At 49.0% G+C, this 27,186-nt stretch overlaps 1 long non-coding RNA gene across 1 annotated transcript in view; it reads right to left on the reverse strand.

The window, feature by feature from the left end:
* Positions 1-24,842: 24,842 nt before the first annotated feature.
* The window catches only part of LOC135908403 (uncharacterized), a 257,501-nt gene continuing 255,157 nt past the window's right edge, over positions 24,843-27,186 (reverse strand). Inside the window, exon 4 of the long non-coding RNA XR_010566315.2 lies at positions 24,843-26,116. This is a non-coding gene — a long non-coding RNA (uncharacterized lncRNA). The remainder of the gene's footprint in view (positions 26,117-27,186) is intronic.

Genomic DNA, 27,186 nt, shown 5'->3' on the forward strand with positions numbered 1-27,186 from the left:
TCGGAGCTTAAAGCCCTAGTCGAGTATTTGGAAGGGCACACCGACATTGTCCCAAGGGCATTTAAGCGTGGATTATCTTCGTTCACGCTTCACAACAACCTGCTCGTGAAGAACTTCTCGCCAGTCCGCGCCAGCTACCTTCTTGTTGTACCGTCAGCGCTGCGTCCAGAAATACTGCACGCCCTACACGACGATCCAACCGCTGGGCACCTCGGATTCGCCCGGACGCTGTCGAGAATACAGGAAAAGTATTACTGGCCGCGCCTAACCGCCGATGTCGCCCGTTACGTCAAGACATGCCGCGACTGTCAGCGACGCAAGACACCGCCGACAAGACCAGCGGGATTACTACAGCCGATCCAGCCTCCTTACCGACCTTTTCAGCAGATCGGGATGGACTTGTTGGGACCGTTTCCGACATCAGCTTCCGGAAATAAGTGGATTGTCGTGGCGACGGACTATCTCACCCGCTTCGCTGAAACTAAAGCTCTACCGAAAGGCAGCGCAGCCGAAGTGGCTAAATTTTTCGTCGAGAACATCCTGTTGCGACATGGTGCTCCAGAAGTCCTCATCACCGACAGAGGAACGGCTTTTACAGCAGAGCTCACCCAAGCCATTCTGCAGTACAGCCAGACAAGCCACAGGAGGACAACTGCCTACCATCCGCAGACGAATGGTCTCACGGAGCGCCTGAACAAGACCCTCGCCGACATGCTAGCAATGTACGTCGACGTCGAACACAAGACGTGGGACGCCGTCCTGCCGTACGTAACCTTTGCGTACAACACGGCGGTGCAGGAAACAACACAGATCACGCCGTTTAAGCTGGTTTACGGCAGGAACCCGACGACGACGCTTGACGCCATGCTGCCGCACGTAACTGACGAAGAGAATGTTGACGTCGCTAGCTATCTCCAGCGCGCCGAAGAAGCCCGACAACTCACCCGCCTACGGATCGAAAACCAGCAGCGTACGGACAGCCGACACTAAAACCTCCGACGACGCTTCGTCGAGTACCAGCCCGGCGACCGTGTTTGGGTATGGACCCCTATACGCCGACGAGGACTGAGCGAGAAGCTATTGCGCCGCTATTTCGGACCTTACAAGGTCATTCGACGTATTGGCGCACTGGACTATGAGGTCGTGCCAGACGGCATCTCGCATTCACAGCGGCGCCGCGCACGACCTGAAGTGGTCCACGTGGTGCGTCTTAAACCGTTTTACGGACCCTAACGAACTTCCCTTATTTTGTTGTTTTCATTGCTACGAGTGCTTATTTATTACTTTCGTTTGTTTGCAGCATCGGGTCGATGCTTTTTAAGAGGGGGGTAATGACACGAGTACTTATCTTTATCGGGCAACCACGTTTCGCCGCTTAACAACTGTAATCGCAGAGCGAGGTACGCGCCTGCATGTATCCGACGTTTCTGGAAAGTTATCGACGCTTCTATCCGCGTGTCTGGTGTCGCCGAACCTTGTGTTATCAGATTTCATCGCGTGACACGAATGGTGTAGAACTTTGTGGAAGACACGCGGGTCCCATCAGTTAATCTGGAACATTCGACGACTGATCTATAAAAGCCGACGCGCTTGACCCGCTGATCAGATTTTCGACGATCGCCGGGCGTGTTCGCCGCTATCGTTGTGCTATAAGTGTAGCCTGTTTTGTGGGCACAGGTTCGCCCAATAAAAGTTAGTTTTGTCGTTCACAGTACTGCTACTGTGTTATTCACCGTCACGACCACGTGACAATAGTGTGCCTCTCTTGGGTATTCTTCATTTATTCACAGATTATACGATAGTATATTCAAACTGCTGTGCAATGTCTGTCAGCGAGCTCTTTCCTTGTCTATTTAGTTGTTTGTTTCGAACTTTCATTTCCATGACTTTACATCTGTTCAGTCTCCGCCTCACCCCACCCCCCAGCAAATGCTGGTTTTATAAGCCCGTCAATAAATAAACTCACAGCGCTGGCCTACGCCTCCCTGGAACTGTGCGAGCTATTTCCAAGTCGACTCGCTTCTCACCGCAGACTCTTGTTCTCTTCCTCTCAGTGAGCGCGCATCTACTGGCGCACAACCGGCGAAGCCACAAAGCCGAGTGAACACAAAGAAAAACGAAGGAGGCAATGTCGGCCACGACCAGAAGAGGAGCCTACAGCCCTTCCCTCTCGATACTACGACTTGTTTATCTCATCCCATGCCCCAACTCAGCGGGGCGAGGCCCAGAAAGGGGTTCGCCGGGTGGTAAGCCGCTCGCCGCGGCACCTTTGACTCCCGAGGACATAAATTACACGCCCGTGCCTGGCACGATCCGGCTGTCCACTCCGGGCAACTATACACCAGGGCACACGCGCGGTCTCTCGATGGCTGCACGGCGGCGACGTCGAAAACGCAAAGATGCGCCGGGTGGGTATGTCCCGTCGGGCTGCGAACGGCTGCGGCGTGCTGCGCTCGTATCGTGACTCAATCTTTTCTCGTTTCGGGTTTAACTTATTTTCTTTTTTGTTTCGTTTCTGGGACGCGTATATTGTCGCAACGCGCTTCGCTCCAGCACCAGCTGGTGCGCACAAGCGTTGCCTGGCCCGTGAAGAAGCGCTGGGATTCAAGGTGGATGACAAATTAACTGGTCACGGTAGGGCGGAGTTAAGCGAGAGACGTGTAAAGCGTTGGCGGGAAGAAGAAAAGTAGGGAAGAGATTGATAGAACTGGATTCGTTACAGACACACTTGGCTGCAGATGGAAGTTTTAATGAAGAAAGAAAGGATCAAGGAGGAGATTTAGGTAAACTGCTAGACTGCGATAGATGTAAAACTCGATTAGATCAAGCAGACTAGGTGACTTGCCCCGTTCCAGAGATCCCAATAAGGATCAGCATCAGCATCACCATCATCCTGGTCTTGAAACCGATTGCCGCGTGACAGGAAACGAGGCCGGCATACTGCGAAGATTCACTTTGCTCCCTTCTATTCTATTCTTATCATCCACGGTTACCGGACGGCCGATCTCGGTGATTGCGCTGGCGGACGACTGTTCGAATTGCTGACAGAGCGCGAAGAGGAATCGCTTTGGAGCAGAATCATTACTTTAGCCCTACCCGAAATGGCGTTGCTTGTAATGTCGATGAGCATTATATGCCAACACTAAAGACAACACTGCACAGAAAAGACAAAGGTGCCGCTCTACACTGATACATGCATAACTCCTTCCCTGCACGCTTGTCACTGTACAAAGCATGCTAAAATTTTGGCTTCTTGCGGCAATGGAACCTTGAGAGAGAATCAAGCTTTAATGGTATCTGGAGACGTTAGCCTAGCCGTTCGCCTGACACGCCACTCCGGGTGCTGGGTGATGATTATGATATATACAGTGATAAACGCTTTACGGCGCGTAGTCGCACACACGCACGCACAGATACACTATAGATATATTTACAAAGTTTCGTTAAGGTTAGTGGCCCGCAAGAACGTCAGCAGCGCCTTCATGGCGTGTAACGCACACGTGGTGCTTTGCCATGGCCCGAAGATGTGCTGTAGTGCCAAGCTCGAGTCCCATTGAAGATGCAGTGACGACTTCAGTGACTCTCGCTCTCTGACGCATAGCGGTAGCAGCCGCACCTTGACGCAACCTTGATGTAATAAGATACATGTTGGTAAAAATATCACACTGTAGCGGTATATGTTAAGCCAAGCTGTCACGATAATTACGGTGAGCAGAGACGCGAATATTATGCTCCATCACTCCTTAATCAAACTGATAATTCATTTGGAATCACGGCTCCCGAAAAAGAACCAAAGAGTTGGAATACGGTGCGTGTCTATAACGGCTGATATACTATAATGTCATGTACGGGTTCTTTCGTGTATTGCAACACCTTGATACGAAAATATACATTTATTTTGTGTAAATAATTCATATCATACAGTTTAATGCATCTGAAACGTTGCTTGTTATTTTGATACGTAAGACGTACTTGCGTTTCTTTAAAACATTGCTGTAATGCCATTTCTCTTTTACCTTGCGTGCTTTGTTACGCTTAAATGATTTCTCGACTGTCTGATTCGAGACAAACACGTTGTGCTTAGACCTATCGAATGAACGCTGTCTCTAAAAGTTGTTTCTACAACAAGATTGATTGATTGATTGATTGATTGATTGATTGATTGATTGATTGATTGATTGATTGATTGATTGATTGATTGATTGATTGATTGATTGATTGATTGATTGATTGATTGATTGATTGATTGATTTAAACTGCCGCCGCCTTACTTGACGCGAGTTTGAGCGGTCTGGTAACGATTTACGCAGGTGCGGTTGCCTGCTTCCTCTTTCTTAGCCATGCATTCGGTCTCTAGTTAAACAAAGCAACCTGGTCAATTTTCTTCGCTGCCTTCAGTGAGCCAGCTGAGTAGAAGTAGTCCAAAAGTTGGCATATTATACGAAATAAAAGTTTTCCGAGCATATTTTGTCAACAAACTTGCAAAATACATTGCAGGGATGCGCTAGAACATGCAGGCAGTTAGTAAGGCACATGCGGGAGCCCACTAGCAACTAACCTAACCAAACCTAACGTAAGAACACCATCTTGGATTTTGGTGCCGAGGACGCCATTGGTCTATTTAGGAGTACTTAGGAGTCTCATGCTATAGATATACTTGGGAAACCAAACTCTAACTGTGTTCGCATACAACTTCACTGAACGCCTTTATAGCTAAATTTAATATGTACAGCCTCCATTGAATTTAACCCTAACACACCTTAAGCGCCTTTTGCTTGTTCTTCTATGAGTGTTGGTTATTTCTGGTTGGCGTGCCATGAATGTGCTAGCTCAATGCGTCTTCCTTCAAAAACATTCGATGTCTCGTTCTTACAGCGCATGATTCTTAAAGTTAAGCTGCTAGAAATGTTTCTGTGTTGTCAGGCTTAATCGTGAAGGGGGTTGTACATTACTCTGCCCAGACTTCTCAGGCAGAAATATTGTCCAGAGCAGTGTGTTCTTCGGCGTGGCTAGAGTTGCTCTTCCTTTCCTCTTTCCTCTTCCCTCCTTCCTATCTTTCATTTCTGTGTTGCTGTCACCTCCCTTCAGAAGAGTAGGCAGGCGTTGTGCCCCTTACGGTGGCCGTTGCCAGCCTGCTCCTCGCTTTCCTTTTCCTCTCAACTGTGTATATGTGTATACGTGTTCAAAACAAATAATAATAATAATTCTCGAAAAAAAGCGAAAATCTTCTAATGGCAGAATCGCGTCTACTGATGTCCCGTCTCCACAATAGGTACATGCACGACACGAGTTAGAACGTCACGTAAGGTGGATACCCCGTAACAAGCCCTCACAAATACATATTTAGGCGAGAGAGAGAGAGAATGAAGAGGAAAGGCAGGGAGGTTAACCAGATATGAGTCTCCGGTTTGCTACCCTACACTGGGGATGGGGAATAGGGGTTAGAAAGATGACAGAGAGAGAGAAAAAAAAAACGAACGCGCACACATGGAGACATACACACAAAAGGCGTTCCAGTTAAAGTCGTTCACACAGGCCGGTAGATCGCAAGAAGCGCAAAAGCGCTTGCACGGCCTTCTTCTGTGACGGTAGGTCCTTTCGATGTTGCAGAATTCTTTTTTCAGATAGCGGTTGGTTGTCCAGTTGGTCTAGTTCCTGGCTGAGGCATGCCCTCTGTGGACTGTACTCCGGGCAAGTGCACAAAATATGGCCAATTGATTCTTCATGGCCGCAGTGGTCACAGGTTGGGGTGTCGGTCATCCCTATGCGGAAGGCATAGGCTTTAGTAAAGGCAACGCCCAACCAAAGTCGATATAAAAGCGTGGCGTCTCTACGGCGAAGCTGTGATGGCGCTCGAAGACTTAATGTTGGATCAAGTGAGTGCAGTCGCGGATTTCTTAAATGTGGCTCATTCCATTGCGAGGCGGTGCACTGCCGAGCAAGTAGGCGGAGCTTCCGTGCAGCGTCAGTTCTAGAAAGAGGAATGGGGACGTAGCGCTCCTCAGTATGGGCTGAGCGGGCAGCGTGATCCGCCCGTTCATTGCCCACAATCCCGCAGTGACTTGGAAGCCACTGAAAGGTTATGTCGTGGCCTGCATCACTGATATGGTGTAATGTCTCTGTAATATGGAATATTAGTTGTTCATGTGGTCCGCGTCGTAGAGGTGACAGTAGAGACTGCAGTGCCGCCTTCGAGTCACAGAATATAGTCCATTTGTGTGGCGGTTCATCACCAATGTGATGAAGAGCAGTAAAGAGCGCTGCGAGCTCTGCTGCTGTCGATGTTGTCGCGTGGGTCGTCTTAAATTTGATTGTTGTAGCTTGCGCTGGTATGACGATTGCCGCCGCGGAGCTGCTTGGAAGGACAGATCCATCAGTGTAAATATGCGTAGAGTCACGGTAGTTCTCGTACAAATATAGTAGCGTGAGCTGTCTAAGGGCTGGTGATGACAGATCAGCTTTTTTCGAGATACCAGGTATTGCGAGGTTGATTTTCGGCTGAGCGAGGCACCATGGAGGGATCGAAGGTCTCGCAGCCGGAGTGAAACAAGCTGGCAATGATTCATCATATGCAGTTATCGTTTGGCTGAAAGATGTGTGTGGCCTGTCCGCTGGTAGAGAGGCTAAATGGTGACGAGGAGTCCTGGCTAGATGCCTTATATGGGTCCTGAGTACTTCAATGTCAATGTGGGTCTTGACAAGGTGGTCTCTAGCGATTGCTATCGTAGCCACTGTTGAAGCACTCTGAGGCAGGCCTAGACAGATCCGGAGCACTTGACCCTGAAGACTTTGTATAGTGCGTAGATTCGTTTTGCCTGTGTTGATTATTGCTGGCAAGCTGTATCGCAGAAATCCCAGAAAAAGCACCCTGTACAGTTGTAACATGGCACTAGGCGACATTCCCCAGGTCTTGCCAGCGAAAAATTTGAACAGGTGGCATATGCCTGTCAACCGTTTTTTCACGTAAGATATGTGTGGGCTCCATGACAAGTCCCTGTCGATTATGACACCTAGAAACTTGTACGATCGGACCCGTCGTATTACTTGGCCATTTATCGTAACACTGTAGTTTGCCATGGGTTTGCGCGTAAATGGCACTAGTGCGCATTTCTCGGAGGAAATTTCCAGGCCTCGATTACGGAGGTAGACAGCAGTTTGTGTCGCGGCTTTCTGAATTCTCGCTCGCAGCTGTAGGCGTGTTACTGCAGATGTCCATATGCAGATGTCATCTGCGTACATTGATAGCCTGACTGTGGTTGGCACGTGCTCAAGGAGAGCAATTAGTGTTAGATTAAATAACACGGGGCTAAGTACACCGCCCTGGGGGACGCCGCGGTAGCTATAATGTAGAGAAGTATGGCCTTCCTCGGTGCTTACAAAGAAGGATCGCATGGATAGATAGCTCCGTATCCATTGAAACATCCGACCACCAACTCCTACCTCTGCGAGAGCAGAGAGGATGGCTTCATGCGTAACGTTGTCATACGCCCCTTTAACGTCGAGGAATAAGGATGCGCAGAGACGCTTACGGCGTTTCTCATGTTGAATGTAGGTGACCAGGTCGACGACGTTATCGATCGATGATCGACCGCGTCGGAAGCCCGCCATGGCATCTGGGTAGGTGTTGTGGTACTCCAAGTACCACTCCAGGCGTCCTAGGATCATCCTCTCCATTACTTTGCCCACACAGCTCGCCAAAGCGATCGGGCGATATGAGGAGAGCTCCAACGGCGACTTGCCAGGCTTCAGCAGTGGAACAAGGCGACTTGTCTTTCAGGTTGTTGGTAGCGTGCCATTTCTCCAAGATTCATTGTACACCTCAAGAAGAACCCCTCTCGCTCGGTCCCCCAGGTGACACAAAGCTCGGTAGGAAATTCCGTCAGGTCCTGGCGCTGATGTGCGGCTACACAAAGCTAATGCTGCCTTAAGTTCGTGGATCGAGAATGGTAGATCCAACCGGTGATCACGTGGTGGCGGACAGCTGCTCGAAGGTGATGGAATGTTGGTAGCTGTGAGTTGGCCGGATAATCTGGCGCAGAAATCCTCTGCCACGTCAATCTCCGATCTCTTTTGAGAGAGGGCAAGTGCCTTGAATGGGAATCGCTGTACGGGAAGTGTCCGCAGTCCGCGCACCGTTCTCCATAGTTGCGATAAAGGCTTGCGTGGATCTAGCGACTCACAGAAGGCAGCCCAACGTTGCGATTCGAGCTTGTCTAACTGGCGCTGTATCTTCTTTTGCGTGCGCCTGGCGGTCCGTAGATCGTCCATTGTTTTCGTACGTCGGTATCTTCGTTCAGCACGTCGTCGGATCGCTCGAAGTCGTTCTAGTTCCACATCATAACCATTAAGTTTCGAGGAGCATGTTAGAGTACGCATAGTGTCTTGCACCACGCTCTTGATTGCCTCTTCCAAGTCGAAAGATGGATTGGCGTCGCAGTGTTCTTCCATAATAGACTGAAATTTAGGCCAGTCCACTCTTTGGATCGTATCCCGTATTTTGGAAGCGGTCAATCCTCTGATCTTGATGTACGTGGGGATATGGTCGCTTCCGTGCGTCTCTATGTCCGCAAACCACCCTGCACGCCTGACTAGGCTTCGTGAGACGAAAGCCAAGTCAAGACAGCTGCTGTACGTGGAGCCACGTAAGAACGTAGGACTTCCATCATTCAGCAGCCAAAGTTCATTACTGGAGGCGAAAGATACCAGAGCTCTGCCTCTTGCGTTGATGATCGGACTTCCCCAGAGTGTATGATGGGCGTTGAAATCTCCAGTGATGACCCAGGGATTGGAAGTTGAGGAAAGGATGTCTCGTAGTCTTATGTAATCAAATCGACTTGACGGAGATAGGTAGGCGCCTACAAAAGTGAAGGCCAGATTCTTTTTCCTTACGTTGAGGCATACATATTGATTACTGTCATTAGGTGGTACAGGCTGATGAGTGTAGGTGAGGTCACGGCGAATGAACACCAAAACCTTACTGTTTTCATAAACAGCTGACGACATAAATGATTCATATCCAGAAAGCCTGATTTTGTTCGATAAGTTCGGCTCGCAAATGACGATAATGGGAAACATATTGGCGAACACGAAGCGACGGAAATCCGAAAGGCGCGCTCTGAGTCCGCGGGCATTCCACTGAAAAATAGCTGCTTGTCGGACGTCTTCCCTAAAAGACCGTGGCTGTGCAGCCATGATCTACTCAAGGGTTGCAAGCACCGGACTCAGAGCGTCCAGTACTTGAAGCGCACTTCTGGCAGACGGTGTGTGCATGTTGCTTAGCAGCACGCGAATGGCATTCATTAAAGGCCTAATAAGTGCTATCACTTGCTCATCTGTTTTCCGCGACTCCTCGGATACAGCACCTTGCTGTACTGGGGGCGGCTTCTTCTGCGGCTCTTCTGGCGGTCGTGTACGTGGAAGTGGCGGCCATTCCTTTGTGGAGAGAGATCTGGCAGTTTGCTCCCTTCCAACATTGGTGATCGGAGTGCTGGAAACGTCCGCTGATGATGATGCTTGACGAGGGGACTTTTCCTGAAAGCTTGATGTTTTCCGCCGTGAAGACCGTTGTCGGTGACGTCGTCTTCGCCGTACTTTCACAGCGGCCTCTTTGTGGGTAGAGTTGTCTCTCACCATTTGCTTAAGAATGGTGAACTCTTTCTTGATCTGGGGACAGTCTTTGGAAGAGGCGCAGTGATCACCTTGACAGTTCGGACACTTGAACGTGGTTGCGCTGCAGTTGTCTTCTGAGTGGGGTTCGGCACATCGAGGGCACACGGCCGAATTTCTGCAAACACCCTTCACATGTCCAATCTTCTGACAATTGAAGCATTGCATTGGTCTTGGAATAAATGGTCGAACCTGGTGGCGAAAGTGGCCGACCTTCACGTAGGGTGGAAGGCAGTCGCCTTTGAAGGTTATCTTCACACAACGTGTGTTGCCGAGGCGACCAACATGCACAATCACGTTGTGTTCGCTTGCTGGTTTTATGAGAATTGGGAGGTCCGCATTAGATATTTCATTGTCAATGTCATAGATGACTCCAGTTATTGTGGCACCATTCGTTGGCACGATGGATCGGACCTTGATGTTTCCCAGCTGCGTTACATGTTGTAGTATGGTCAGTGCACTCGGGTTCATCACATCGATTGCCAGGATGTTTCGTCTAGTATTTATCCTAACATCCTTGATCTCATTTGGCACGGTGTTCTCTAGATACACGGAGAGTGCTTGCCTGTTGAGGACGCGCAGGTTGTCGGTAGCGTTCTGTGGCACAAACAGGATGGAGTGAGGCCATCGCTGAGGAGCTGTTTTCACAGTGTTCGAGCTGGACGCCGAAGATGAGTTGATAATTATTCGTTTGGCCTTGCGGTACTGGACAAGTCGAAAGCTGTCCTCCGAGGACTCGTCACCTGATGCGCAGTACAGCTCCGTGTCCTCGCTACCACTCGACGTACTTCCTCGCTTCCTCGAACCGATGTCCGCGGGTGAACGGGAACCGGGAGAATCCTCAGGGTGTTGTACATCCATCACCGCGATGGAGGGGGCGGTAGACCCCACAGGTGCAGTAAGAAATCCAGAAAAACACAGAGACGGGCGAGATGTGTTCCGCAAGAGAAACACTTCGTCTTCCTCCTCCCACATATTTAGGCAATCTACAGAAGGCTATAGACGTTCACCTTTGAAGACTATAAACCATGCTGCGGACACATGACATTAAGCATTGATTTCGTAAAGTAGGCCAGGAACAAACAATCCCTTTCTGTAGTCTATCGACTAAAGTAAACCACACGAATTAGAATGATTCATTTTGTCTGTGTGCCACATTTAGACTATATAAAGAATGGAGAAGTTTATAGTTTGGCGAAGTGATATAAACGATGTTTAAGGACACTCTATACATAGTATATACACTTATTTTTATAAGAGAACGCCCATACCTGTGCACGCGGGCTGTTATCACCCCTCCCCCCCCCCTTCCCCATCCCAGCCTGTTTCACTTCGGAGGACCACGCCACGGCACGCAGCATTGGGCGGTGCCGGGCTCCTTACGCCAGGCATGCATCAAGCCACGAGCCTCGGCCTTCGCTTCTTTTTACGAGTACGCGCCCGTTTTTACGAATGCAGCGAAGCCCCCTCTTCGACCCACGAGCGACTGACGCTATACGCACAGCTCGCGTTTTATTGACGCATCTTCTTCCTACTCCTTGCATCTATTGCTGTAGGTTAGGGCAGAGGCGACGCCGTAAAACCAAAAGAGAGGGGACCTTCTTTTTTTTTTTTATGGTCGTAGCTTATCGCGCAGGGTGCGCTGTCGGCAGCAGTGCCAGAGGACTGGCTGGTCGCCGAAGCGGAACGCATTTCATTAGCACCTCAACTCGGCACTTCGTACTGCCCGCGTGACGCCACATTAACATCAGCGGCCTTGGGCGCCGCTTCTGTAGAGCACCGTAGCAACAGCACCGCCGAAATCAACGTGAGAGAAAGAAGAAAAAAAAAAGCACGGACGTTCCCGTAGCTTCCTAACAGTCGTTCGTCACGCACATGCTGCTCAGTTTCCCTTCGTTAGCGGCCGTGTCGAACGCCGTATAGCGTTTACTCGCATTGGTGGAAGCCTTGAAAGCACAGTAACTAGAGATACGGCATTGTTCGAGCGATATGCTACGGCTTGGGACAATTGCGCCGCTACCCGAAATCAATGTCTGCCATCAGGGGCCGTTGGGAGATTATGGCGAACAGTCACGCATGTCATTGGCATGCGGATAGCATCACCGAGAGTCCTTGCGAACGTATTTTCTCGCAATCACGTTTGCACGTGGAAATGGTGACGCCGTGTCGTTGCTACTTTAATCGTATTTATTGCCGAGATTGGTAGTGTGTAATGACCCCCCCCCTTCGTTTATTTTTAAGTTATCGAAAGTGAAAAATGAACACTGTTGTTTACGACAGCTTGGAATCAGTGGTGGACACCTTGCCACAGTTAGCAGGTATATCGCTGTGAGCTGTCTGAGAGGTGCTACTGCTACTAATTAGATGTCATTGCGAACGCTCACGCAAACAAGCGGCTCGAGGTGAAACGGGGGAGCATTTAACTGAGGGACCGAATGGTAGCAGTCCCGCAGTAAGCGAAATGTCACTCAGAGGAACTGTATGGCAGAAGTGGTGTCGCTGTTGAGACGTCTCTTTCAAGATCGTTTACGATCCCTCATTTGTTACGTACGTCAGCACTTAATGATTTCACGCTTTTCTTTCTGTGTCATCAGTTGTAAATCATAAACATAATCCTATTTTATGTTTTGAAAGCCCAAATCAAGAGGACAAAATGTATCCGAAGTACTTCTGTCAGTGGTAATCGAACAACTGACCATGCGTCGTGAGAGGGGGGGGGGGGGCTACTATTGTAGACTTCAACAACTATGAGAACTTTTGGCAAGTGCTCAGAACATCCTGAACGAGCAGAGTGGAGCATGTGAAGCGCTGCTAAAAAGAAATTAAGCACTGTAATGAAACAAACGCACTTTCAAGCGAGCAGCTAATACGTCGTTGTCACAGGTTGTCTGATGTGAAACTTAAGCGTGTGACGAGAAAGAAGATATACTTGCTTCCATTGTGGTTATGTTACAAGACTAGGATAACAGTTCGGACGCATGGGTCCAAGGAGAGAATAGCAACGCCTCGGAATCCTTCTTCGCAACTTTAGTTGTCTTGTATGATGATTTATGATAATGAGGAGGAGGATGATAATCATTGTTGTTATAATTATTATCATCATCTTCTTCTTCTTCTTCATAATTATCTCTTTTGAAACGTGGCATTGACGCATGCCATATATCTCATTCTCGAAAACTTTATCGTGCATTTAAATATTTGACTCTTAATAATCTAAGCTACATTATTCACAGTGGGAAGTTCGCTTCATTGAGTGTTGATATCATGTTTTGTGCCGCCAACCTCCCAGACGTCTTGTGCTGCAGTCTCCACAGCTTACAGATACAGCACCGCCTTCGAGCACTCGCAGTGTAGTGTGGAAAGAAAACTGCGCTTCGTTTCGCAATATTGTGGCAAATTAGTGAGAGCTGCGGCTGTGTGTGCGTCAGTCTAAAGCGTCATCGTGAGAATTCGCACGGTCCATACGACTCGTGGCTGTGTGTTTACGAGGGCCGTCTGCTCAATCTCAGCCTCGCGCGCGTGCTCGAGCGGCAGTGCACCTCTCAACTTCATGATACAATGTGCAAGCGCGACTGCATGGAGACAGAGATAGAAATACACAAATACAGCGTCTTATGTCTGTCTGTTTATATATCTAGCCTCATCCCGTCGCGTTTGCACATTGTATCATGATACTAAACCAACTAACCTGCCAGCGTGTATAATGTCAGCTTGAGCTTCCCCTTCAGAGCCACGTAATCGTGAATCAGAGAGCATGTTAAACCATATATATATATATATATATATATATATATATATATATGGTTTAACATGCTCTCTGATTCACGATTACGTGGCTCTGAAGGGGAAGCTCAAGCTGACATTATACACGCTGGCAGGTTAGTTGGTTTAGTATCATATATATATATATATATATATGTATACATGTATACATCGGTATGCTCCAAGTACCAACAAAATGATCCTTATCATCCACAACAGTAACCCCATCATCTTCCAGAGGACTCCAATTATCCATCTCCAGCATCAGCCATACCCCTCATGTAAACTTCCAAACGTCGTGACTCCATAGCAGTGCTGGTAACTTAGAAACTCGCTCTGCTTTTTATGTCACGGTGTCCTTGTAGTAATATTTTTCTTGTCGTGCATAGCCAGTAAATTTCCCTGGCAAACCTACTCAAGGGCCTTTGGCAAAGTTGAATGCCTCGCCCCCGTTTTATCTCAAGAGGGATACATGATTCTTCGTTTTGTCACTACATCCAAAGACATATCAAAAACCTATAGTGAATTATTTGGGTGCAATGAAGCTGCCTTTGTAAGAAACGCAGAATTATCAGATCTGATACCGTTTCAAAAAATGGAAGAGGGGTTCCTTTTCACATTCCAACCCACTCGCCATAATGAGAGGTAACTTGAGCTACAGTAAAAAATTGTGAGGACGACGTCTACGAACAATCAAAACTTGAGAAAGGCAGAATTACTAGAAAAATCATCAACATCCCTTAGCGATTTTCCGTAAAAAAAAACAACAATAATGTGTTGGGTCGCAACCTTCTGACTTAGTAAAAGGAGAAAGAAACTCCAACACTGCTCCTTAAATGTGGTGGGTAATGCTATTCGCTTTCAGAGAATCGTATACAACAGTCAACTAGCACCCTCGTTTGTTTGATCGTGGCAAACCAGCCATTTATTTATAGTAAGACTAAACCAGCAGCCATCCCCTGCCTCCGCTGGTGTGCGCCGAGTCCGAAAGCGCGCATCTGAATACACGCGCTCGCGCATATATACAGGACGCTCATTAGACGGCTCCGGAGAACACTCTTCCGAGTCCCTTCTTCGCGGCTCGCAGCGTGTGCATGGGTGCGAACGGAGGAGGCTCTCTCGATGCGTGCCACTGTGAATGCGGCGACAAAGCCACGCGCGTCTCCTTATTTTTATTTTTTTCGTTTGCCCGCGCGTTTATCCCGCGCGTCTCTCTAATTGCGACAAATGGGTCCCGCATTGTTCGCACACATAACGCGAAGCTGACACTCCGCATTTATCACCGGATGAGAGACAAAAGAACCCGCGGCCGGGTGACCATGGTGCAAGCCGGACACGCGTGGGTAGCACCCCCCCTCCCCCCCTACCACTCGCGGTGTCCGGAGCAATGGCGCGCTTCCGGAGCTTGCACGGCACATCCGTTCGGTGGAGGCATGCAGACTCTTCTGACGACGCTGATGCTGGCCACTGTGGACTTTGACGCCATCGCCGTAGGTCCCCGACCCAGTTCTATGTAAGATACTCTAGTCGCGCTAGAAGACACAAATATACGCACAGAGCGCCGTGTGTGCCCACGTATACGTGTATTTGCGTCCTTCTCATACCTGTGTTCCTGCTTAGGCTACTAGAATACCTTACGCTGGCATACACCAACAGAATCACACTGCAGCTCTCGCCTGATCTATACGTTGTCGCTCTTATAGCTTGTGTTTTTGTGCTGGCGCTTTCAATGCACAGCTCAAGATGTTAATAGCCTGGCTGACGTCCAGTGGCGTAGCTAGGCCGTCTAGCACCAGGGGCCCATAGGTCTTCAGTCAACACCCGCCCGCCGACCTTACGCCACTGCTGACACCCTTTGTTTGGATCATTCAAAGAACATTCTTTTTCTCAATCGCAAAGCAAGTATAGCTTGAAACGGGCAAACTTGAAAAGTAAAGTTGAAAGGTAAAATTTGCCACAAAATAGCGTTTCAAGAAATAGAAGCTCTCTCTCTCTCTCTCCCTCACTCTATCTCCTTCTCTCTCCATACGTGCCCCCCCCGCTACCACTGCTACCTCGCTAACTCAAGGAATCTTCAAATCATTTGCTTTCCAGCATCACGTTGGAATTGCGTGTGTGTGCACGCGCGCGTTTTTTCGTATATACTCTACTTTTCCTTTGCCTTTGTAAGTACTTTTATCCTTGAAGATGCAGAAGACCAAGAAATCCCCCATACAAAGGTCTCAATATCTTAATAGAGAATTATAGGCAGCGAAGATGGCGTTCATGTACACTAAATTGGGCAACCATTATTTCGCATGCGAAGGCAGGCGAAACCGAAGCAGTAAGCCCATGACACCAAAATAAAAGAAGAGCTACTGCGTTATGGTTGCTCGGAAAACCGTCTACTTATATAGTTGGAACTATATATAGCGGACAGTCCATAATGCTATTTATATCTTACGCAAAGTGGAAACTCCACGACGGGGCCGACGGTGCACCCCCATGCGCGTTGCGAAGCGATGCGGTATTCATTTTGTCCGCCCAGCCGTTACCTATTCTTTGTTTATTATTCAAGATAGGCGTCGGGACTATCTTCCCCGCTGAGTGGAACACAGGGCAGGTTTTCGCCATCCGCTCTCCTTTACCGAGTCATTCGACCTAGCTCGCAGGTGCATTCGTGCGAGTTTTCAAACGAAGAAAGATGTTCTTCTCTGGAACCTCGTTTCTGTTCTCAGCTTTATAAGTGTGCGTGAATGCCTGACTACACAGAGCACTGCTCGAACCCCAGTGCTCGAAATGTCGGGCAAAATGAGCGCGCCGCTCAGATATTTGGCCCATCTTGCGCAGCACCTTGTAAGACGCACTCTTTGTTTCTTTTATGCACGTCCCTTGTATTCCTTAAGCAGGTCGTATTGTCTTGCTTGTATAACCTTGGATTGAACCCTCTCCTCAGAAGGGAATTGGCAGTTCAGAGAACTCGGCTGGCTTTTGCGTGGCTTTTGCTATGTGCGCGTTTGTCCGTGAATATGTGTGCCTCAGGAATTTGCAGGAAAAGTAGATGAATCAACTGAAATGAGTTCAGAAACGACGCCATGAAACGCCGACTGTAGTGCTCCGTACTATCCAACTCTCACACGTACAACTTGTATAGAGCTGTAAGCAGGACTTCTATGCGACGAAGATGGCTGACAAGCGTGTTCTCCCTGGCTATACGGACCTTTCATTTTGTAGCGTTATGAGAAAACAATTGGCCTTCTAGATGTGCTTGAGAGAGAGAGAGTAAACTTTATAGAAAAGAGCATACGAGCGTAGCTCTTCCGCTGTGCAGTGGAACAGCTCGACTCCCTCAGTGCAGGAGCCGAGCGGCCTTAGCTGCCCTTCTCGCTCTGTTGACCACGTAGAGCTGGTCCGCCGAGTCTGAGCTGGGCAGCGCTGCCTCCCATTGCCGTGTTGTGGGGTGTGTTATGGGTGTGAGCTGTGGTGTGCTTGCGCAAGCCCCTACCACGTGGTGAAGCGTAGCGCACTGATGGCAGTGTGGGCATTTATTGGAATACAGTGCAGGGTGCAAGGCGTGGTAGAGACTCAAATGTTTCTAGGGCCGAGATTTCCGGGGCCGCACATCGTATTCTGATTGGGGCGCACCCGCTCCCACCATACATACAAGTAGTGTTGACTCCGGGGCATGATTCTTTACGCGGCAATCAGCAGGCACACGCGTATACGCCCGAGCGCATGCACACCGGGAGCCGCGAGAGGGTCAGGCTGAGCAGTTCCACCCAGAGCCCATACCATTAACCGGCCACCACCTGTAGACTAGGTGCGAACCTTCAACTGTGCGCGAAACTGCTCTCTCTCTCTCTCTCTCTCTCTCTCTCTCTCTCTCTCTCTCTCTCTCTCTCTCTCTCTCTCTCTCTCTCTCTCTCTCTCTCTCCATCCCCAATCCCCTTCCCTTATAGCAGGGTTGCAAACCGGACGTGCGTCTGGTTAACCTCCCTGTCTTTCCTGTCTTCCATTTATCTCTCTCTCTCTCTCACTCGCTCTCTCTCTCTCTCTTTCTCTCTCTCTCTACACGCACTCCCACAACACTATCGCCTTTCGCGAAGAACCCTACCGCCGCCTCATAATGCTCCGGTGCGAGAGGATGCCGTAATGTGGCGAAAGCTACAAACAAACGCATGTTCACATTTAGATCCGCTTGACTTAAACATGGCAAACGCGAACTTCTAATGTCTCTGATCCAGGTCTTAGGACGAGTTTGCCTCTTCAGAGTCATTTCTCGCTGTTGTCTATAAAAATTGTGCACGGTTCTTTTCAAAAATTACCTCAAATAGCACTGTTCTCTATTGCTTCTTGACTAAGTAGTTCAATACGTTCGGTCATCGTTATTATATCGTTATACTTCCCGTACTTAGTTAACATTTCAGGAAAGCAGCAAAATAAAAGAATCCGCTAAGAAACTGTACAAGCATTAGGTTTCAAAATTAAGCCCTCTCGCCGCATTGATCTCATGGAATTTAAGTAGAAATCATTCGCAATCCGTACCTGCTCCGCAGGAACGACGCAAGAAACGCACTGAAAACATGCGGAATTATTGGAGTGCATCAGACACGTTCCAGTGCTGATCAAACATCAGGCAGGCGCGCTAGCCCACGCAGAAAAAACACAAGAATAGTGATACAGAACGGGAGGAAAGAAATGCCACGAAGGAACAGAAAGTAAGTAAATTCAATAGAAACCTCTGTACAAGCCTAGAGACAAAACAACGCCTACACTTGTCTGATACACAGCCACCGCGGCTTAATCCTCTTTCAGAGACCTTGTGCGTCGAGGGCTATATAGTAATGCCAGACACACATTAAGTTCCTTATCAATTCGCCGGACGTTTTTTCCTGCAAGCACGCTGCCAACTCATGTGGCTTAGCAAGCCTGCTTTCAGCCTTAAGAATTATCGGCATGTTAACACAAACAAGAGCGCGTTGTGTTCTGCAGTGCCCTTTCGCGTGTGGCCTAATCCCCTTAAAATGTGAAAAGACACTATTCAAGCACGCACGTACGCGCGTAGAAGGCTTAAAGGGGTCCTGAACCACTCATCGGGCTTGGTAAAAAAATACAGTCTGCGGATAGCATACGCTGCTGTGGCCATCTAAGCCAAATTTTGCAGTCGTGCGCGGCGCGTGGAGCTGGCAAGCGGAGCACAAAGTCACCTTTTTACCAAACGCTCTCTTTTCAACAGAAGCCGGTTCCTCGCTCTTCTGTGGACGCTTCATTTCGTAATATAGCAGATTCCCATACGCGGCTGCTATTGGCACATAGGGGACATCAATCAAGAATGGTGTTTGGATCATTGAGCTTCTTGATACTGTTACTGTGTCGCAGTACTACTGACGCAGTTTAATAGACAGGCTGAAGTAAGCGAAAATCTACTTTCGAATTTCGATAATTATTACGTACTTCCCGCTGAAGTCGACTATCATCTGCTCTGGCTCGGCCGGGGCCACCTGCGTAGGAATTAAACTTTTGCCGCCCTGCTTATCATTGTCGTAGCCGTTGGGTCTCGCTAATTTCGGCTCGTTCTGAACGCTCAACTAGCCTTGAACCACGCGGAACTTAAGGTCAGACCACAAGCACGCTTTCCAGCACGCGCTCACTCCTGACCGCTCCTGGTCAGACGCCTTGGCAGACTTCGCTTCGTACTGAGCTATTGATAGCGCTTTAAAATACGCGAGTCGGATGTGGCTACTATCCGTCGGTCAAGCTGGCGCCGGACCAAGCCGGTCCTCACCACGTAGCACGGCCAGACTGAAGCATGTGAGCGCGAGCACGCACTCAAGCCATGTCGTGCGCAAAGCAAACGCTTCGCTTACGCATTAAAGTTGCATGTAGCTGTGATCCGCTACGTATGCGTAGAACTGCGACCGCCTCGAGGTGCCGCGACGAATCCGCTGGCTGAGCGCACAGCGGCTCGCTGAGGACAACTGCGTTTGGAGCGTCGTAGGCGCCAAAATCGGATGTAGTGGCGTCTACGTGAACATCCAAAATAAGATTTGGACTGCGCACCACGGTGGCGTTCAGTAGATGGGGCGTTGTGGCAACGCATCGCTCCGCGTAGCCTTCGCAGTGCAAGGCATTAAAGGAACGGAAGCACCGCGAATGGGATCACATGGCACCATTTGATTGCCAATAAGTCCATTTCTGCTGAAGGCATTAAAGCACTTCTTGCGCCAAAGTATTTCTGAAATCATCGTCATTACCATCATCACCACCACCAGCATCATCAACCTATTTTGTTATGCCCATTGCAGGACGACAGCCTGTCCCTGCGATCTCCAATTACCCCGGTCCTGCGCCAACCGATTCCAACTTGCGCCTGCAAATTTTCTAATTTCAACACCCCACTAAGTTTTCTTCCGTCCTCGGTTGCGCTTCCCTTCTCTTGACACCCATTCTGCAACTTTAATGGTCCACCGGTTATCTACCCTACGCATTACATGGCCTGCACAGCTGCACTTTCTTTCTATTAATCTAAATTACAATATCGACTATTTCTGAAATAGCCTATTTTAACTTCAAATGCATTCCTCGACTTCGATTAAAAGTGGTTGAAGACCTCTTCAATGCCCAGTGACTTCGCCGATGCGGGGTGAAGAGTGTACACATATACCTCCTGGACTGATACGTGATGCCCTGCGGGGTCACCAAGCGCGCCATCGCAACATTCGACGAGAGCACAGTTATCTTGGTTACGACTTCTGTGCTCTGATATGTCTGGGCGCGTTTCGTATTCCACAAAATGTTTAAAAAGAAAGAAAGGAGTAGAAGGACACGTCCCATCTAATTGCCAGCAACACCCGTGAAAGTTAGAGCACGCATCGCCTGCGATATCGTCCGCTCAGCATGCAGCGCGCAGAGGTTTAGGGAGGTCATGCTCAGTGGCTTGTGGTGTCTACGCTATCAAAGGACGGCGCTTCCTTGAAACACGGTCATGTGTTACGAAGGTCCCTCACGCCGGCGAATGTGGCAACAGGATGTTTCTACAGGAAGTCTTTCTTCGCCGCATCCTTCCGCGCAACGTCCCGTAAACATCTCTCCATCGCATGTTTACAGGCCTCATGCGGAGTATCTAAAAAGTCCTTGCTGTTTTCTACCCAATCTCTAACGCGTTATCGTTCTTTTTTGTTTTTGTTTTCTAACATCGTGCTAAGACAATCTATAGATCTAACCCACAGGCCAGGGGCGCGGTTCGCTATACCAGGAATATGCCGACGAAGACGCAGCAACATTTTAGCGTAGTTCTCAATTCGGCCACTCTGCCACTTCTGCCTGGCTCGCGGGGCGACTGTGCCTTCTCTTATTCTTTCGAATAGTACACAACGAGCATTTCGATAGTACGGCGGAATTTGGCAACGTTCAAGATAACAGACAGCATCGCACGCGCTGCGGCCGCCAGTGAGCCTCTACTTTTTAGAAACTTATCGCCACATGTCTTATCAGTCTGACAGTACGTTTCTAAGTTCGTTCAAAGTGCATGAAGTCTGTTCTTTCGTTTTCCACGTAAATCAAGGGCGCATCACGCATAAACAGTAATATGCATGATTGTTCGTACATATTAGGGCAACATTGAGTTGTAAAACTTCCATTACCAGTAGTGCTAAAGTGTTGAAAATGTGCGGGCTTAAATTTATTTATTTATTTATTTATTTATTTATTTATTTATTTATTTATTTATTTATTTATTTATTTATTTATTTATTTATTTATTACAGTAGTCGTGTTTCTCGTTGTCTTCCTTGATGGCAAAATTAGGCGCACCTCATCAACGGCCAAAACCGGAAGCCGTCCAGAGTCTCTGTAAACCACCAAACCTCCACAAACGGGGTAAACATACGAACGCACCTTGAACCCTTCCCCGACAAAAGCATCGATAACGGGACTCCCCGAACGCCTGAATTGAGGTGCAACTCGATGCACTGCACTCTCCGCTGCTGCCGCGTCGACGAGGCTCGCAATGCGCGCCGAAACGCCGCGAACGCGCATCATTGCTGTGTGTGAAGTGATTTTTAAAGAGAAACGGAAGAGATAAGTGCAGTGCCGTAACTGTCTCTCTCAGGAGGACACCTCAACAGCACTGCACGGGGTAAAGGGTGTGGGGAGAAAAACGCTGTCGCGTTCCACTCTTGAAGCCGAAGCTTAAGCGTCCGCTTTGCAGCTGTTATGACGTCATATGGTAGCTACGCAGCCGCGCGCGGCGCAGCAAGGAAGAGCGTGGTTGTGCGGCGGCTAGTATGCTTCGCATAAAAGATGGAGATAGACTAGCGCGCCGGTGCCGACGACGAGGAATCAGTGCCGCGCTATCTGCGTCCCGAGGCGGCCAAGGCCGTCCTTGGTCAGTGTCTCTGCGCCCGCTGGTTGGCGCTGCCAGGGCGACGCGCGCTGCAAACGGGAGCGACACTTGTCGCGTTGACCGCAGCCGAGCGGCTCACCTCCGCCGAGCGGCGGTCGGCGTTCCAACAAAGCCGCCGCTACCGAGGCAGGGGGAATCATTAGCTTTCAATGACGCGCTAGTCTCCCTAGATGTCTTGCGCGGCCGTGGACGTCGTTTACGAGCGTCGCAGAGACTCGCTCTCCGGCGCTTCTTGGCAGCGGTGGAGGCCTTTCTCGAGAAAGCTGATACGAACACGGTCGGGAAACACAGCGGGCCCTTGTCGTTCCGGTAGTTGCGAACAACGTTGCGAATACACTGGCCGCGCGCTGCGTTCGAGAGCGCGTGGCATTATTAGCCAAGCTATATAGTTAGTATATATGCACGCCCGTTCTGCCGGGCACTGTCTGTAAGCGAACTGCGTAAGCTTGTAGCTTCGACATATATTTAGATACCAACAGTACCAGAACAGAGTGAAAATATTTGAAAGAGCAGCTTGGGTTTGTTGGCGCACGAGGAAATAATTAGCTAAAGCGCTGAACGGTTGAGGGCAAAGTAGGCGGCGACGCACCGAAGCCCTACCTACAACATATATGAAGAGCTCACCAAGCTCGACGAGCGGCTCTAGCAAGACAACTGTCTCATGTACATAAGCACTCGCCACTTCCCTTAGCATCATCATCCATTCCAGTACTTTCACTCCCCTTCCCTCTTCCCCAGTGCAACGTCATTCCTTCTCCGCCATTCCATCCTCGTCACTTCGTCGGCGGCGGCGATCTTGACGAGCGAGTGCCAAGGCCAAGTGAGCCTATACCGGAAATAGTGTATGTAGCATGCAGCCGAAGCAACGGAAGTATCAGAATTAGCACTACAGGTTTTAAATAAACGTGACTTTATCAATACATTCTGTCGCATCATTCAGTCATCGTGGGATGGTTTCTGCCATAATGTTTTTTTTTTATTACCATGCAAGGAGACTTTATGCAAGGTGACTTGTTACGTGCCAGAAAAAGCAACGAGATTACGATGTTTTGATTCTTTAGTGAGCTTCACTGAGACCAGAAATGCATGTTTTACGTCGGAACTCCGAAAAAAAAAAAAGCAAAATTGACTGTGTCGCATACGTACAAACATTCGTCGAGTCCCGTACCCCGCGGACCGATCAGATAGTAGTCCCTCACTAGCGACATGCGCTGCGCAATGTAAGCGGAACACTCGACTATCAAGTGCTATCGGAGTGTCCCGCTTTCACTACGCGCCATGCATTTACCACCCATACGTGCGTCTTTCAACACTTCTATGAGTGTTTTCCTATTAAACATTCTTACAATGCTTGTGAAATCAGAAGTGCCTGCAGATGTATGTAATACGCGTTAAACGTCATTGTTACTATTAGCTCTTCTGCCACCTCCCCCCCCCCCCCCCCCATAAGTTGTTGGCACTTTCAACTGCAGCCGCATTGCAACAAAGCGGTATTTAAAGATCACGGTCTGGTTACTTGTAGGCAGTTACCTCACCTTACAACCTCGTAATGGCAATGTCAATCGAAAAAACTTTGAGTGTACAGTCATATCGAGACATATAAGCAATGTCCTTCAAGAATGTTCCGACTGTAATGTTTTTTTTTTCTTCAGCTTTTTCTCTTTTTCTCTTTTTCTTCTACAAGCAAAACCGAAATAGACGTATGTGACGCTTTCGCTCCGTAACAAAAAAGCCTGTTTTGCCAGCGTACCACAGCTGTGATACAAGCGTTGCATGCAATGCCAACAGGACTAGTGAATATATCGTGCAATGGAGCACAATCTATCTCCCCCTTCCACTCTCTTTCTCTTTTTGTCCCCCTTAACCCTTCCGCCCTTGAAGGGTAGCCAACCGGAACTACCTCTAGTTAACCTCCCTGCCTTTCTATGCATCCTTCTCTCTCTCTCTCTCTCTCTCTCTCTCTCTCTCTGATTTAGAGTTATTGTTGCTATTTTGTTCCCCATTGAATCCGTGGCATGTCAGCGAGCTTTTCGCAGCGACACCACTCTCGTATGTCGCATGCGTCCTGGGCACAAATTGCACCTAGGTCGACCGCGCCCGCTGGCAAGAGCCGCGAACAAGCGCAAGATTATGCTCAACTCAGTAAAATAGCGAGCGAACTCTTCACAGTCGCAGGCTTCCGCGTACTGCATGCAATTAGACAGGAAATTGCGAAAGTGTCGAAGTGTCGCGTGCCGCCTATCTGCGATGGCTCGTGCGTCGGTCGGCGAGAGTGCAGGTTATCACGCACGCTTTCAAGAGCCTAAATTGCAGCGATTAGCATTCCTTGCCAATGCGTACCCAAGTGGTTATGAAATGAAGCCGTGCGCTCTGTTTTCTTTATCCGTTCTATTGCGTTGGAATCGATCAAAATTAAGTAAGGCTTTCAGGCTGAATGCGACTTCCGGCCTTTGCATAATGCAGCGGGTCTCATTTTGAAGCAGCTGATGTCCTACGTTAAGCCAAACCCATTAGTTGGAAGTCAATGATAGTTAGCGCAGGAACGCACGCTTACATATGCCAGCTTTAGATTGTCGCTTCGAATGCCAAATGGCTTTTGGGCATAGGGTACTAAGGCAGTTTTGGAATGCTTCTGATCAAACCCCTATGGAACCCTCGCACCGTACTCATTAAGCTATTATCCTACTATGCGCAAACAGCAGCGATACCCGTAGCGCCATCTCTAACAACATTCCGCCTACACATTGATTCTCTCGATATTGTGACTTCGAGGACCCTGCTGAATAATACATGACATTGATACATAAAAATTAAAGCTCAAGTAATTTAAAATCTTAGCCGCGAACCAGATATTCAATATAATGTCTTCATTGCCACAGAAGACGGCGTTATGAAGGAAGGAAGCAGGAACAGACAGAAAGACAGGGAGTTTGGCCAGCTTGAAGACGGCTATGGAATTCGCGGTAAACGAATGCTGCGAACTTATACATCGGACTGATTATTATAAACAGTCGAGCGAGCTTTCAAGCCAGCTCCGACCTAGCCTGCGCTACTTGCTTGTAATCCTGGCACAACGGAAAACTCGTCAATGAATAGTGAGTTACTGAATACCCAATGACAATACTCAAGTTGCGCCAAAGAGCTACATTCCCTACGCTTGCCAATCGACCTTGTCATATCACCCTTGCGCACACATTTTATTATATTTACTTCCATTATCTTTCTACTTTGTTTCCTGAAATTAACATAATTTAGCAAATAATTGCTTCTTATTCTGCGGTGTGTTTTCTTTCTCGCCGTGCACTTTTGTCAGTCGTGTAAATCACTATTGTTCGTTGTTTATACTACTATACAGTCCTAAATTAAATCATTCACTTTTCTTTTCAAGTAACTTGTTGAAATTTCTGTTTACCTTGTTACGTGCACCTCACAAGAAAACTTGCACTACAATCTCCAACATCGGGACCTCGTCATTTATTGCATTACAAGCTGTGTCGCCTCCTTATAAGTTAATAAAAAAATATTACGATCCTAATTCATGAGTGTTAAGTGGTGCGCGGTTGATACAAGCGCGACAAGAACATGATGAGCAGGCGCTTTTTTTTTTCCTTCAGATCAAGCAGTACTGATAGGAGCAATGCTCGGCTGCCAACGATCATAGAGCAATATACCGCAAATTTCGTGCCCGCCATGGTGGATCAGTAGCTATGGCGTTACACTGTTGAGCACGATGTCGCGGGTTCGGCTCCCGGCAGCGGTGGCAGCATTCCGTCAGGGGCAGAATGCAAAAAACGCTCGTACACCTTGCTTTGAGCGCACGTTAAGAAACCCCAGAGGGTCCGAAATTGTACCGAAGCCCTCCCTTCGCAGCACACCGCATTTTATAATCCTTCTGCACCAAGGTTTTCTCAAGCTTTACCATAGTTTCCCCCAAGAAAAGACGGAATACTCGACAATGCTCACATCAAGTGTGAATAGTTGCCGAAGGTGTTTAGGAAGCCGCATGCGGTGAAAGTGTCCAAAGACATCGCTGATGTATAAACTTCGGGTGGGATACTTCACATCTGGAGAAGGTGTCGCAGGTGGCGGCCCGGACGCGGAAAGCGTTTCGGGATAAAAATAGCTCGCACCGAAGGCCATCAGGCAGCGCGGAGCGATGAGGTGGAATAGACAATGAGGCTACACGTCGGGGGTCCCGACGCATCCCGGGCACCCGAGTTCCCCCGGGGTCGTAAAACGTGCACGTAGCGCGAGCCCCGCTGCTGTCCGTCGGTACTACTGTCGGTTCCTGCCGCGGTGCCACACCTGCGAAAACAAAAAGAAACGTGTGCCGTGCTCGACAACCATAACGGCCCACGTGTCCAAGGAGTAACGCCCGCACACCGCAATAAAATAAGTCAGTTACAGCAATGTAAAACACACACCCAACAAGAGCGGCGCAAGCCAGAGTCCACGTCGTTACGACGCATTTCGCCGCTGTTTTGTTTTGGTTCGTGGGAGGTAAACCAGCGGACAATAGGCTGCCTCGGTGAGGACCGAACTCCGGTATGGGCCCCTGTATACAAGGCAGGGGGGACCGTTGTGGAACAATATCAATCACCTGATGGGGGCTCACGAACGAGGTGTACACACCGCTTCTATCTTCTATTCACCCGCTTTCTTTGTTGTTACTGCGGGGGTACGAAGCGTGCCGTCGTGGTCGACTCTCCGCAGCAGCAGCAGCATACGGTTTGTACGTGGAAGACGGGGGGGAGTACGAGCGGTGTTGTAGGTCACGGTAGCGGCATCCAGAAGGCAGCTACTGCCGCGCGCGTTTTTGATGCCCTCATCGTGACGAACGCATCGAGCCATTTCTATATATACGAGGCACGACGGTGGCTCAGCGCAGGTACGAAGATGAAGGAGGGAAGGTGCGTACGTGAACAAAACGTGGAGGTCTGGAGGATGATGCGGAGTAGAAGAAAGAAAAGAGATAAAAGGTTAAGGCACAACGGGGTCGAACGAGCTGGCTTCGAGAAGCGCTTTGTGAAAATGGCCGCTTCTCCTTTTCCTACGTCGTGCTCTCCTCCACGTCGAAGAGCGTTTTCTGTGTGCTTGCCGTCCAAGACCTCCGCTTGCGTCCGAGGTACGTAGTAGCGGTTTCGTCCGTGACCTCTCGATCCGATCCCGCGCTCAGTATAGAGTGTTGCGATGATAGTCATTGCTCGTGCGCTGAAGATAGAGCGTATGCATTCCGGGTCCCTACGCTGGGCGCATGAAAAAACAAAAAGAGCGCAGGCCGCCTTTCGCATCACGGTCCCGAGAATGAACGAGGCAAACGCAGCGCGACAATGGCTTTTAGGTGGCAATAGATCGATGGCCGTCTCGACCGATGA

Source organism: Dermacentor albipictus, chromosome 5 (assembly GCF_038994185.2).
Source record: "Dermacentor albipictus isolate Rhodes 1998 colony chromosome 5, USDA_Dalb.pri_finalv2, whole genome shotgun sequence".
Classification (NCBI taxonomy): domain Eukaryota; kingdom Metazoa; phylum Arthropoda; class Arachnida; order Ixodida; family Ixodidae; genus Dermacentor; species Dermacentor albipictus.